Source organism: Pongo abelii, chromosome 9 (genome assembly GCF_028885655.2).
Source record: "Pongo abelii isolate AG06213 chromosome 9, NHGRI_mPonAbe1-v2.0_pri, whole genome shotgun sequence".
Classification (NCBI taxonomy): domain Eukaryota; kingdom Metazoa; phylum Chordata; class Mammalia; order Primates; family Hominidae; genus Pongo; species Pongo abelii.
In genome coordinates, this window is record NC_071994.2 from 92,809,890 (window position 1) to 92,823,480 (window position 13,591).

Here is a 13,591-nt window from a genome sequence, read left to right on the forward strand (position 1 = left end):
TCATTCCCCTTGTCCCTGAATTCCCTTGACCTGCCCCTCCTTCATTTGATTGGCTCTGTGTACTTGTTAGAATCAGAAGATCTGGGGGAACTGTGGCTTCTAAACATGTATGCTAGACTCTACCCATATCCAGCCATGTGACCCTACAAACGTGCTCAACTGAATTTTCCTCCCATAGAGACACTCTTCCTGCTGAGTTTCTCTCCTCTGCTCCTAGAGCCAAATGGCATCTCCTGTCCTATCCCTGATGGCTTAACCCAGGAAAACTCCTGGATCCAAGACGAGTCGGATAAAGGAACGGTGGCCTTGTGGGTGCTGAGATTCTCACAGATATAACGGGGATATCCTGAAATCTAGGGTTTCTTCCTTCCCTTTTCCCTCTCTTACAGCTTCTGCTGCTCCTGGGAGCTTTGCTCTATCTCTCATCCAGCTCAGACTGTTGCTGGGCCTGAGAGTCTTTGCATAGCCAAGGTGGTTCTTGAAGAATTCTTGTCTGCACGAGGTCTGAGCTGCTTCTCCACAATCTGCAGCATGGTTTTCCATAACTGCATGATGATCTGGAGCCTCTGGTAACTAGGCAGAGAATGTTCTCATGTGTCTAACATGGCATGACACTCCTCTCCATGAGTGGTAGAATAAATGCATTCAGATGAAGCCCTGCCATCATTACTTTGTCAACTGGAAATACATTTCAATTTACCTGAGAGCAACATGACCTACACTACCTTGGCCCAGGGAGGTCCCTGAGATGGAGCTTTCTAGGCTTTCCCTCCTTTACCCCTTGAGCTGGGATGAGCAATGCCAGGTAATATAGGAGGGAATCCTACATCCTGTGGTTGCTGAGAGGCCCTTGGAAGGCTTCATCTGGAGCATGAGGAGCAGGAGAAATGTCCCTTCTGGAGTGGAGGCCAACAGTGTTCTTAGATTAAATTCTTACATTACAATAAAAATGAATCACCTGGGCACGATGGCTCATGCCTGTAATCCCAGCACTTTACTAAACACTCTACTAAAAACGCAAAAAAAAAAAAAAAAAAATTAGCCAGCCATGGCAGTGGGCACCTGTAATCCCAGCTACTTGGGAGGCTGAGGCAGGAGAATTGCTTGAACCTGGGAGGCAGAGGTTGCAGTGAGACGAGATCACCTCACTACACTCCAGCCTAGGCAAGTCAATAGAGCAAGACTCCCTCCAAAAAAAAAACTTCTGTTTTGAAAAGACTTAATCATCATCTATGTTAACACCCCCCTATGCCCCCTGAAATGCAGTCAATTGAAAGAAAGGGGCTGGTCTTCAGAGATTTATATAAGGACACTTCAAGAGCCAAGCTCATTCTTCTCCAGAACCCACAGAGTGGCTTTGCAACTGGCCTTGGAGACTTCCAAAAGCTACCAGCACTGCACCGTGAGGCTCTCATCCCTGAACTGAATTCATCTTATTTGACGGCAGGCTTTGGTGAGAACATAGATATTTTTCTGAGGTAAGTACACAATTTCCAGAGTAGGAGCTACTATTAGGTTACAAACCAAAACAAACACAATTTGGGGGCTTTAATTTATCTGCAAACTTGGATTTTTTTGAGATGAAATGATCTCATTTTCTGAGTTTTAAAAACAGCTCCATTTCTTTTTTAAAATTATTCTAAACTTAATCCATAGGTTTACAAGGTCCATTTACTTAACCTATTTGCAAATTAACATTTCTGTCATCTGTTTTGCTACATGCTCCTCAAATTAAGGTTATGATTAATTTTTTACTTAACGTATTTCTTAGTTATTTGTATATATTGTAAGCATTTTGCAATAGTTTTCAAATATCTAGTAATTTTTTAATCTCTGTAGATTCTATAAATGGCTTAAGGGTATTGTAATTTATGTGTATAAATATGTTACATTCTACTGTACTAGTGGTAATGTGCCTATGTTACAATGTATGGCTATATATAGGTAGAGAGTGCCTTGAATGATTTGGGCATTTTTTTCTAAAAAATGGTAAAAGTCTCTTCACAGACCTCAGTCTGTCAAAGAAAGCAAAAAATGAGTATTTCTGCAGAAAAATCTCACTGGCAATCATGCAGAAATATCAGAAATAGAGGGATCATATATTTATACAGTGTAGAAACCAGGATTTAGGTTTTTCATTTCTTTGTTTTTTTGTTTGCTTTAGACAGGGCCACCCAGGCTGGAGTGTAGCGGTGGAAATAAGACTCACTATTGCCTCTGCTTCCCACTTCAAGCAATCCTTCAGCCTCATCTCCCAAAGTAGCTGGGACTACAGGCATGGGCCATGATGTTCGGCTATTATACATACATATATATTAATAGAGATAAGCCGACCTAGACATTTTGCCATGTCGCCAGTCTAGAACTCCTGAGCTCAAAAAACCCTGCCTGACTTGGCCTCCCAAAACACTGGCATTACAGGCTTGAGCCACCTTGCCTGGCCTAGGTTTTCTTTCTTCTTTTTTTTTTTTTTTCAAATCATACATTTGAAACTCTGACTTACTGTATAGTGCCTATTATTATTGCATAATACTATTTTTCTGACTGTGTGAAAGAGTAATGTTAATGCTTCCAAAGAGCTTAGAAAATATTTCTATCCTTTGTGTAATCCCCTACAGTTTATCAATCTTTTTGTAATTTTAATTACCTGTCTTTTAAGGATGTTGTAATATTAACCAGTATATCCCCAAATTAACAGACAGTCCAGGAATAGTAAACATGCCAGAAAGTTTTTATTGATTGAATTAACATAGCAGCCTAGAAAAACAACGATTGTTTGTTTTACCTTGGAGTGCCTTTACCTCGATTTGTCTGTTTTACCTTGGAGAGTAAGGCTAGTTTTTTCTGATTTGGGTCTAAGTATGAGTTCTGCTATAACATTTTCAAGCAGGGTCCTTCTGGAAAAGTCAGGATGGATGGTTGTTACAGTTAAATAAAAAAGTGAGAGTAGAAGAGCTTAGTTAGCTTGCCTTCTCTAAACCAATCACTGGTAATTAAGAGTGTTACTGATTTTCAGACCATTCAAGACTCAACCCTTGAGTTTACAGGTTGATGAAACCCTTGAAGCCCAAGCAATTTGGTGGACACTAAACCCTCCAAAAATCCAACATTCTTCTATGCAAGAAAATAGAGTTTGGAAAGCTGTCCATGTGTTGATTGGAGAACAGTCACATTTTCCTACAGAGGTCGACATCTCTTAGTGCCTTGGTTTTCTATTTTTCCTATCTCTGTCATTGCAAATTAAAACCTATTCTTCTCTAGAAAAAAACGATTATTCAATCACAACCTGATTCAAACTTTGATCGGATCTTTGTCTCTCCAAGGTAGAAGATTAAATTCTTGTGGTGTTCTTTCCTTAGGAAAATGGACTCAGACTTCTCACTTCTGACTTCTGAGAAGTGGAAAGCACTTCTCAGACTCCTGCTTTCCAGAAGGAACTCACCTGTGTCATCTGCCTGAACTACCTGGTAGACCCTGTCACCATCTGCTGTGGGCACAGCTTCTGTAGGCCCTGTCTCTGCCTTTCCTGGGAAGAAGCCCGAAGTCCTACCAACTGCCCTGAATGCAGGGAACCATCACAGAACAAGGACTTCAAAACCAATATTCTTCTAAAGAATTTAGTGACCATCTCGAGAAAAGTCAGTCTCTGGCAATTCCTGAGCTCTGAGAAACAAATATGTGGGACCACAGGGAAACAAAGAAGATGTTCTGTGACATGGACAAGAGTCTGCTCTGTTTGCTGTGCTCCAACTCTCAGGAGCACGGGGCTCACAAACAGTATCCCATTGAAGAGGCAGCTGGGGAACAATGGGTAAGAGATAGCTCTGCGATCACCTGAAAGCTGGAGGGAGGCAGTGATAAAGAGATTAAAAGGACAATGAGAATCATCATGGTGATTACTCCATTCTTTACTGAGTGCCAGCTGCTGTTCTAGGTACCAATGATGAAATTTTGAATAAAATATGCAACTCTACCTTCCTTCCTGGAGCTTGGACCGAAACAGAGGGTGATTAACTAAATGTCATTATTATTGACTCCACTGTTCAATGCTAAAGGCATTGAAAAGCCACCAAAACTACAAGTGCAAAGAAACGTATTTTGGAAATATATTTAATATTACTGGACAAACGAGTACAGGAATAGCACACTACAAAATCTGGGGGCTAGCATAGTGGGTTCTGAAGCAGGATGTTTCACTGAACATTAGCCAGATTATAGGAAATCTTCACTCTTCAGTTCCCTAAACTGTTCTACATTCTGAAACCTCAAACTGAAAAATACCAATTGAGGATGAGCAGTCAAAAATTTGTGTTTCTTAATCCAGTCTATCATTGTTGGACATTTGGGTTGGTTCCAAGTCTTTGCTATTGTGAATAATGCCGCAATACACATATGTGTGCATGTGTCTTTATAGCAGCATGATATACACCATGGAATACTACGCAGCCATAAAAAATGATGAGTTCACGTCCTTTGTAGGGACATGGATGAAATTGGAAATCATCATTCTCAGCAAACTATCGCAAGAACAAAAAACCAAACACCGCATATTCTCACTCATAAGTGGGAATTGAACAATGAGAACACATGGACACAGGAAGGGGAACATCACACTCTGGGGACTGTTGTGGGGTGGGGTGAGGGGGGAGGGATAGCATTGGGAGATATACCTAATGCTAGATGACGAGTTAGTGGGTGCAGTGCACCAGCATGGCACATGTATACATACGTAACTAACCTGCACATTGCACACATGTACCCTAAAACCTAAAGTATAATAATAATAAATAAATAAATAAAAAAGAAATGCACAAGAGAGCATCATAAAAAAAAATTGTGTTTTTTTCCCCTGTCTAATGTATTTATATATTATATCCCTCGCCTGCTTATACCACTCAGAGTGTGGAATCTATGGTGTTTGACTTTCTGTTGTTCAACCTCGTAATTCTTTTGCAGGAGAAGCTCTTAAAGCAAATGAGGATTTTGTGGAAAACGATTCAAGAAAATCAGAGAAATCTAAATGAGGAGAGAAGAACAGCCTTCCTCTGGAGGGTAAGTATGAGACCGTGGGTCCTCACGACCAGCTTGAGACAGGCATGCTGACAACATTTATATTAGCAACTTGAGTTGAAATTCTCATATGCCAGATTTTGTCATGTGTTTATTCATAGGCTGGAAAACAACCAGACTGTTCAATATAATGATTGTTCAGGTTTTCTGTAAATGCTTTTCAGATAAGTAAAAAATAAATCTAAATTCTGAAGGACAAGTGTGTGCTTAAAATTAATAAGTATTTCAGGCAGAGATTTCTGTATAAATGAATTATGTAATATTGATTAAATAGTATATAATTGAGAAATAAAGGCATTTAATGGTGAATATCATGTTGTCCAGGGGCAAAAATGCAGGTGGAAACAATAATTTAAGAAATGTGCCTGTGCCGGTGAAATCTGATAGCAAAGGACGCAGATGATGCCAGCTCAAGTAGGAGAAAATGTAACACCATGAAAAGCTGAGGAGAAGGGATAACAAATGACTGGGGGAGTGAGAGAATAAATATGTCAATATTGAGAGGAGAAACACAATGGAATGGAGATTCATGTTCTTAGAATGGCAGGGCAATACAGAGCCTGTGGCTTTTGAGGGAAGAAAGATAGGAGACAGAAAAGAGGTAGTCGGTTTGAGAGATGGGGGTTAAATTTTTTACTAAGATCCTTTTTGTGTGGTGGCTTCTGATCCTCATTATAATATACTAACAACGTCCCTACTTAGAGTGATTGTTTAGGCTGTGAAGTACAAATGTTTGAGACTACAAACTAATTGAGGAACAAAGATTATATATATTATTGATGACAATTTAACAATCAATCATAAATTTTAGTTGTTTTCTAATGGTATCTCAGATTTAAGAGGACATATATTTAAACATTTAAATCTAAAGGGCTTTTTTGCAGGTGTTCGGGAATTGATGAATTACATAAATTTTGAAGGAAGGTCTTGCTTAACTCATCATCCTGTTTGTAAAGGATGGAAAATAAAAGAAGGAAAGAGGAGGATGAATTTGTGGGTTCTGTCACGTGGAAGTAGACGTGAGTATTTAGCCTACAAAATCCATGTCCCTACAGAGTGATGTGGTTTTACGGGCACAGATGATCAGGAATGAGTATAGGAAGCTGCACCAGTTTTCCAGAAAGAAGAAAAACAACATTTAGAGAGACTGAACAAGGAATACCAAGAGATTTTTCAGCAACTCCACAGAAGTTGGATCAACATGGATCAAAAGGGTAAACACTTGAAAGACATGTATCAGGGACTAAGACATGTATCATAAACCAGATGTGGAGCTGCTCCAGGTGAGAACTGAGGGTGTCCCTTGAGACACTGTATTAGCTGACCTTTACATCTTTGCCTTCCATTGGGTATCAAAGATATTATTTCTTCATCTCCTGCATTGATGGTGAGAGTCATTCCCACCGGCTATAGAGATAAACTATAACTCCTAACCTAATCATGGAGAGAAATCTTTATGGAATTGTGCAACTAGATTCCATAGAACATTTTCTACCACAAGCTTCCTCCTCCAGCACATTTCATTCAAACCCTGGAAGAAAAAAATTCATGTGAAAATTCTATTTTTGTTTCCATTGGATAAAACACAGAAATTAGGGAAAAACTAACATTTCCTTCTTCCTCCTTTTGGGAAGTCCTAGGTTTGAAATGCTCTTGATTTGAGCCACATTACCCTTTGGGGACTAGGCATGAAAAAGACCACGTTGTAGACAGCTGCAGCAATGCACAGTCACTACTCACACCTTTCTCTCTCACCCAAATTTAGGGTCCTGAATTTATCACAAATAGATTATGTCAGTAGGTCTTACAGGTGTAAGTGTTAGAGATGAGAATACATTTTAAAACTGTTGCAGTGATAGTATTTGGTAATTCTAAAGTTTTCAAAACCTAAAGAGCAGATTGGTAGAATAGCAACTTTGTTTGTTTGTTTGTTTGTTTTGAGACGGAGTCTTCTTCTGTCATCCAGGCAGAAGTCCAGTGGCCCAATCTCAGCTCACTGCAACTTGTATCTCCCTGGTTGAAGCAATTCTCCTACCTCAGCCTCCCTAGTATCTGGGAATAAAGGTATGCACCACCACACACAGCTAATTTTTTTGTAGTTTTAGTAGAGTTTTAGTAGAGATGGGTTTTTGCCATGTTGTCCAGGCTAGTCTGGAACTCCTGACCTCAGGTGATCCACCCACCTTGGCCTCCCAAAGTGCTGGGATTACAGGTGTGAGCCACCTCACCCAACAAGAATAACAACTTTCTAAAGAAGTCATTTTTCCTCTCTCTCTCTCTCTCTACAGGATTTGGGAGACACGGTGGCAAGGTATGTTACTGGCCATCAATGCAAGCTGGAGCACAAGGCATGCTATGAAAAACATCAAGCTGCTTCCAACGAAGTGAAAACATAATTTACTAACACCATAATGTGTCAGTGTGATTGTGTGTGTACTCATGTGTTTGTGTTGTATGTTGAATGTTACCTATGCCTTTTACCAGACATTAACCTTTTCTTACTTTTCCAAGTGACTCAGGGGGTTATGTTTTGAAGAGTTCAATGCAGAAGTTGCTAGAATACAATTGCCTCTTTTTAGGATTCAGAATCATAATTAGAGATCAACTATTTGGTGGCAGATAGGGAGAGAGGCATTTATCTTTCAGTGGCAGTAGGTTAGAAACGGAGTGAAGAGTTAGAAAGATTCCCTAAGAGCCACAGACCCGAAGCTGCGAAGATGGCGGAGTAAGGCGTGCCGCTGTAAACTGGCCTCTGGGCCGGGGGCGTGCAGCCCCCGGGAAGCCGAGTGCATCTGTTGGACCGTGCGAGGAGAAGAAAAAAAAGAGATCGGCCAGAGGAAAGGAACTAACCGAACATTCTTCCTCCTTACCTTACAGAGGGGAGTGGTCATCTATACTAAAGCAAAGTGTCACGTGCGTCTGTGCGAAGAGACCACCAAACAGGCTTTGTGTTCCTTATCACAGGAAGAAAATTTTCCTTGACCTTTAGGTGCTTTTATATTCACCTCAAAAACAAAATTCTGAACTCAGGACTTGGCAAGTGTCTCTATGTTGTCTCCTAGAGCGGGTAGTCCTGCTTCTTTTACCCAGTTACTTTCCCTATTCTTGAAATGTGGCTATCACTTCTCTACATATTACCTCCATGATTTGGAATGGAAAAGTCCACTTTTCTTTTTGTTCTGCCTCTCAAATTCAACACAGAGGAGCTCCTAGGATTCTAGTTATCCTGCTAACATCTCCAGGAAGAAAGAAGCAACTCACATGGGTCTTCTGTTGTTTGCTTAATTAGAGACATCATTTTGCAAGCTGAAGGCTGAGTTTCATTTGAAACAGATGCTTAGGTGGTGGTATTTGTGAATACTTTTCATTCCAAGCAAGAAGACTAAAGAAGTAGCAAGTATGGATGACTTCAGGGTTTAAAAAAAATGTCTTCCAGTTTCAGCCACTACCATGGTAAGCACAGTTGAGACTGCAGCAGTAAATTCCAAATATGTTTTCTAATCTGACGTGAAAGATACTAAAAATTTATATTTGTATATTTAAATCCCGGCTCATCCTGTGACATAGATATACTGAATAGGAACAAAGGCCCAATTTTAAACAAAAACCTAGGCCGGGTGCTGTGGTTCACGCCTGTAGTCCCAGCACTTTGGGAGGCCAAGGCAGGCGAATCACCTGAGGTTGGGAGTTTGAGACCAGCCTGACCAACATGGAGAAACCCCATTTCTACTAAAAATAGAAAATTAGCCGGGCATGGTGGTGCATGCCTGTAATCCTGGCTACTCGGGAGGCTGAGGCAGGAGAATTGCTTGAACCCGGGGGGCAGAGGTTGCAGTGAACCGAGATTGCACCACTGCACTCCAGCCTGGGCGACAGAGTGAGACTCCCTCTCAGAAAAATAAAAAATAAAAAAACTTTGGACATAGAGGAGTTGGGGGCAGAGGGGGGAGGATGAGAGAATTTTCCATGTAACTCTTTTCCTTGAGAAAAAGAAGCAAAAATGCCTCATGCAGTGCCATCTGACTTTATGGTGTTTCACATTTTATAGTTACATTTTTTTGTAAACGTATAAGATTAACTCTTCCTGCAACCCAAGGTGGATACTTGGATGTTAGATTTTTATTTATTTATTTATTTTTTGGGGGGGGCGGGGTCTCTCTCTGTTGCCCAGGCTGGAGTGATCCGTGATCTCTGTTCACCGCAGTCTCTCCCACCCGGGTTCAGGCGATTCTCCTGCCTCAGCCCCCCGAGTGGCTGGGATTGCAGGTGTGCACCACCGCGCTCAGCCTGATTTCTCACTCCAGATATTAAGTATAATGTTAGGCTGAAAAGGCTGGGACTCAGGTACTTTCCCCAGTTGGGACTGAACTTTCTCATCAGAGAATGGGCCTCAGAAGCAAAGTTCCCAAACTTGTGGTTGGGTCATCATGGAAAAGAAACCTCAAATAAGAAAAATAATTACACTAAGAAATGGATTTTCTTTTTTCCCACAACAGTTATACGTTATAAAGAACAGAGTGTCGTAGAAAACTGTCTTTGCTTCCAAATCAGCAGAGGACCATTGTATGTATTGTCAGGTCTTTATATAAGAGTGAAACCTTTATTTATGCTTCTTGTGAGTAGAGAATAAATTTTAAAACAAATTAGATGAAAATAAAAAAAAAAAAGAGCCACAAACCCATCCTAGGATTGTGGAAGTACATTACAATATCAGAAGTGAGTTTGAATGAAGCATTTTCTGTTGGAATCTATTTCTTAAACACAGACGTCAGAAACTTAACCAACACAACCTACTTCCTTTGCAGGAGTGAGTCCGTGCTGCAGCACATGCCACAGCCTGTGACTCCAGAGCTCACTACAGGGCCCATCACTGGACTGGTGGATAGGTCCAACCACTTTCTAGGTTAGTGTCACCCTCTTGGTGGGATCCACATGCAATGCCTTCAATTCTGGTTTTCTATGGGCAGCTTTCCCAGTGTAATGATCTTTCATCTAGAAGAAATTAGTCTGTGAATAGGTATTTATATTTATAGTTTCACTATCATCAAACAGACAAAACTCAATAAAAGATGGTGGAATCAGCCATATAACAAATTTCTTAGAAAAGCAAAACATGCAGAAGGGCTCTTTAAGATGTAGAACCATTCATGTATGGTTCAACCGTGATACAATTTCATGTATACAATTATTACATGAAGTATACAGAACTGAATTATTTCAGGACATTTCAATTTCAAATTCCGTGCAGTTAATGACTGATTTGAGTGACAGTGTTTTTTTGAATACATTTCAGGTGAAATTTCATAGCATTTATAATTTTAATCATGTGCATTTTAATCAACTAAAGCATACACGAGTAACTTATATAACAATGCAAAAACTGAGAATCTGTGAACAGTAGGAACGTGATTTGTTCGTTGATGAGGCCTTAGATAGAACTCCAGGATAGATCATGATAAATCCAGCAGATAAAAGATGTCTGTGCCTGAATCTGGCACGAAAGTCAGATAATTCTTGCAAGGAAGCTGCACTTTTCAGAAGGCAGATTCAGATTTTCTCTTTAAGTATGAATTGACTAGTTTAAGTGGCAGATTATAATATTTCTGGCAAAGTGATAACTTTTTTTATGATTATACTTTAGATTTTAGGGTACATGTGCGTTTTTATTTGGGTCTAAGGATGGCTCCCCACCTCATCTCCTGTCCCAAGCCTCCTGCTCTGGCCTGACAGAGAAGAGACAATGAAGGTTAATTTTATTGCTGTGGACTTGGCTGCAGGGCAAGAGCTTCCAGTTTTTCAGTTGTTATGAAGGGTCGCTAACTAGACAGAGACATGACCTTCCTCCCCTTTATACTTTTTGAATTTATAGAAATTGTGATCATTGAAGTTTAGCCATTTACTTGTGCAGATATCCTAACACCCTTTGATTCCAACATTTTTTCCAAACAGAAGTTTGTTTCTAATCTTGACCTGTGTTTTCTAGTGAGAATCTCTTTCTTATCTGAACATAAGAATTTATAAACTGCTTTTCACTGGAACATTCTCTTTTTTCTACAGTGGAAATTTCCTTCACTTGGGAAGTAACCAATTACAATATCAGGCTGTTTGAGGATGTGAGAAGTTTGATGTTTAGACCTGAATCTTTGCATTCTCACAGATTTGACTATTTTGCTGCATGGGGAGCCTGGGTCTTCTCCTCTGGCAAACACTACTGGGAGCTGGATGTGGACAACTCTCGGGACTGGGCTCTGGGAGTCTGTAAGGACTCCTCGATAAGGAAGAATAGCACAATGGTTAAATCTAAGGACATATTTCTTATTTTATGTGCCTGCTGTCCTGACCCATATTTCCAGGGATAACCTGGCATACATAGACACTATGTAAAGCCTACATCCATTAGAAGTTTATAACACTATGTTTTCATGTGACTGTTTTCTTGTTCCTGCAGTGCGTATTTCCTGGGATAATAAAAGAACCACTTGGTACATTCCCCTTGTTTGAAGTTCTGAGACAGCTACTCTTTGGTTCTGATGATCTCAACATTGCCCCAACTCCAACAAAATCTAAGTGTTTTCTTCATGGCGAGCCCTGCCATTCACTTTTGGAAGATATTACTGGGAGGTGGATATTGGGCAGTGTTGGAATTGGGCTATTGGATTTTGCAGTGATTCTTGGACAATGAGAAATGACATGCTGGTTAACTCCAAGAAAATTTTTCTACTTTTTTGTGTCAAGAAGGCTACTGGTGTCATCTCAAGACCTCTTCCCCACTATTACCTCAGTATACAGAAAGGCCTCTAGGCCAGATGCAGGTGTTTCTAGATTATGAATGTGGCATGGTAAGCTTTGTTAATGTGGCCAAAACTTTTCTCATCTGTAGCCTCTCTGGTTCTTTCCCTTACCCTCTTACAACTTTGCTTTGCTTTGCTTTGCTTTGCACTCACAGAATCAGAGATAGGTCAGTAACATGACTAAAGGTATTAGAAACACCAACTTCTGAGAATGCTAACCTACAGACTACTTGATATTCTTTATCTTTTTCTATGAAACTTTGTACCATTTTTAAAAGTGGGGAGGTATACATTTGTTTTGATTTTCATTAAACTACTCTCTCTTAGAATACTGCGCATGTCTTTTCTTTTATGCTATATCTTTTCTTCCCCTTGATTTCCAAGCCAGCCCAGGTAAATGAATACCTGAGTGTGTTTATCCAAACTGATGGGTTAATGCAAGAGCACAGGTTTCTTCCCCCTGAACTGGAATTTTCTTTGCTCTGTTCCACATCTGCTAAGTCCCATTTCATCAAGTGTAAATTCCAACATTTCTTCAGAGAATTCTTTCTTTAGCTCCAGGACTAGATTAGGCTATTTGTTTTAAAGACTCAGAAAACCTTATACTTTTCTTTGTAAAACTCACAGTGTAATAGCAGGCATCTTTTCTGCTTCTCAAATTACAAGAAAAGGATTGTGTTTGTACTACACACAGGTATATTCCGAGAAAGTACACAATGCTTAAAATATGACTGATATTCATTAATTGTCCGTTTGAATAAAAGAATAAATGCACAAAATAATTGATAAAAACATATGATACAACTGTTTAAAAGGCTAGCAAATTTACCCCTGTATTCCTATTTATTTTGGCTACTGAATGTAACCAAAATCAACAGGGATACTGAGAAATATTATTTAATAAAGTTATAAATTGGAATGCTTATCAAATTAATAGGCTCAGTCAATTTTCTTTAGCTCAGGAATAAACTATCGATGGACACAGATCTTAAGAGAGTGACAATGATACAGATAAAAGGACTGAAAACCTGTAAGATTTTACTAATTTCACTGATGGCATCCTAAAGACAGTTACCTGGGTACATGTCATTACCAGAATAGAAAGTAAGACTCACTTTTTGCTTCAGAAAATACAGAATACTCAGAAGCCTCATTACGTTTTAATCAAACTCCAAATTTATTTAGGTCTTTGAAGTTTTTAAAATACATGTGCAGTAAAATATCCTTATTATCAGAAATATCTATATTTTGATCATGTTAATTTTGTATGAAGGCTTTCCTTAAGTATCGACTGGAAATTGGTTCCAGGACTCCCCATAGATACCAAAATCCTTACATGCTAATAATCCTCAGATGTCCTTACATAAGATGGGGAAGTATTTGCATGTAACCTAAGCACATCCTCCAATGTACTTTAATTATCTCTAGATTACTTAAAATACTTAATGCAATGTAAATGCTATGTAAGTAGTTGTTACACTGTATTATTTAGGGAATAATGATGAGCAAAAAAGTTTGCACCTGTTCAGTGAAATGGTAATCATTCCATTTTTTTCCAGAAATTTTTTAATCCATGATGAGTTGAGTCCATGGGTGCAGAACCCATTCATATGGAGGTCCAACTGTATATCAAATATCATATTTAATGGTGTATTTTCTAGTATTTAATTTAATTACTGGCAACATGGCACACAACAAACATATCAAAAGTTTCTGATATGTGTTTTTTG

At 39.4% G+C, this 13,591-nt stretch overlaps 1 pseudogene; it reads left to right on the forward strand.

The window, feature by feature from the left end:
* Positions 1 to 1,248: 1,248 nt before the first annotated feature.
* Positions 1,249 to 12,080, forward strand: LOC100456747 (tripartite motif-containing protein 43B-like; annotated as a pseudogene).
* Positions 12,081 to 13,591: the final 1,511 nt, after the last annotated feature.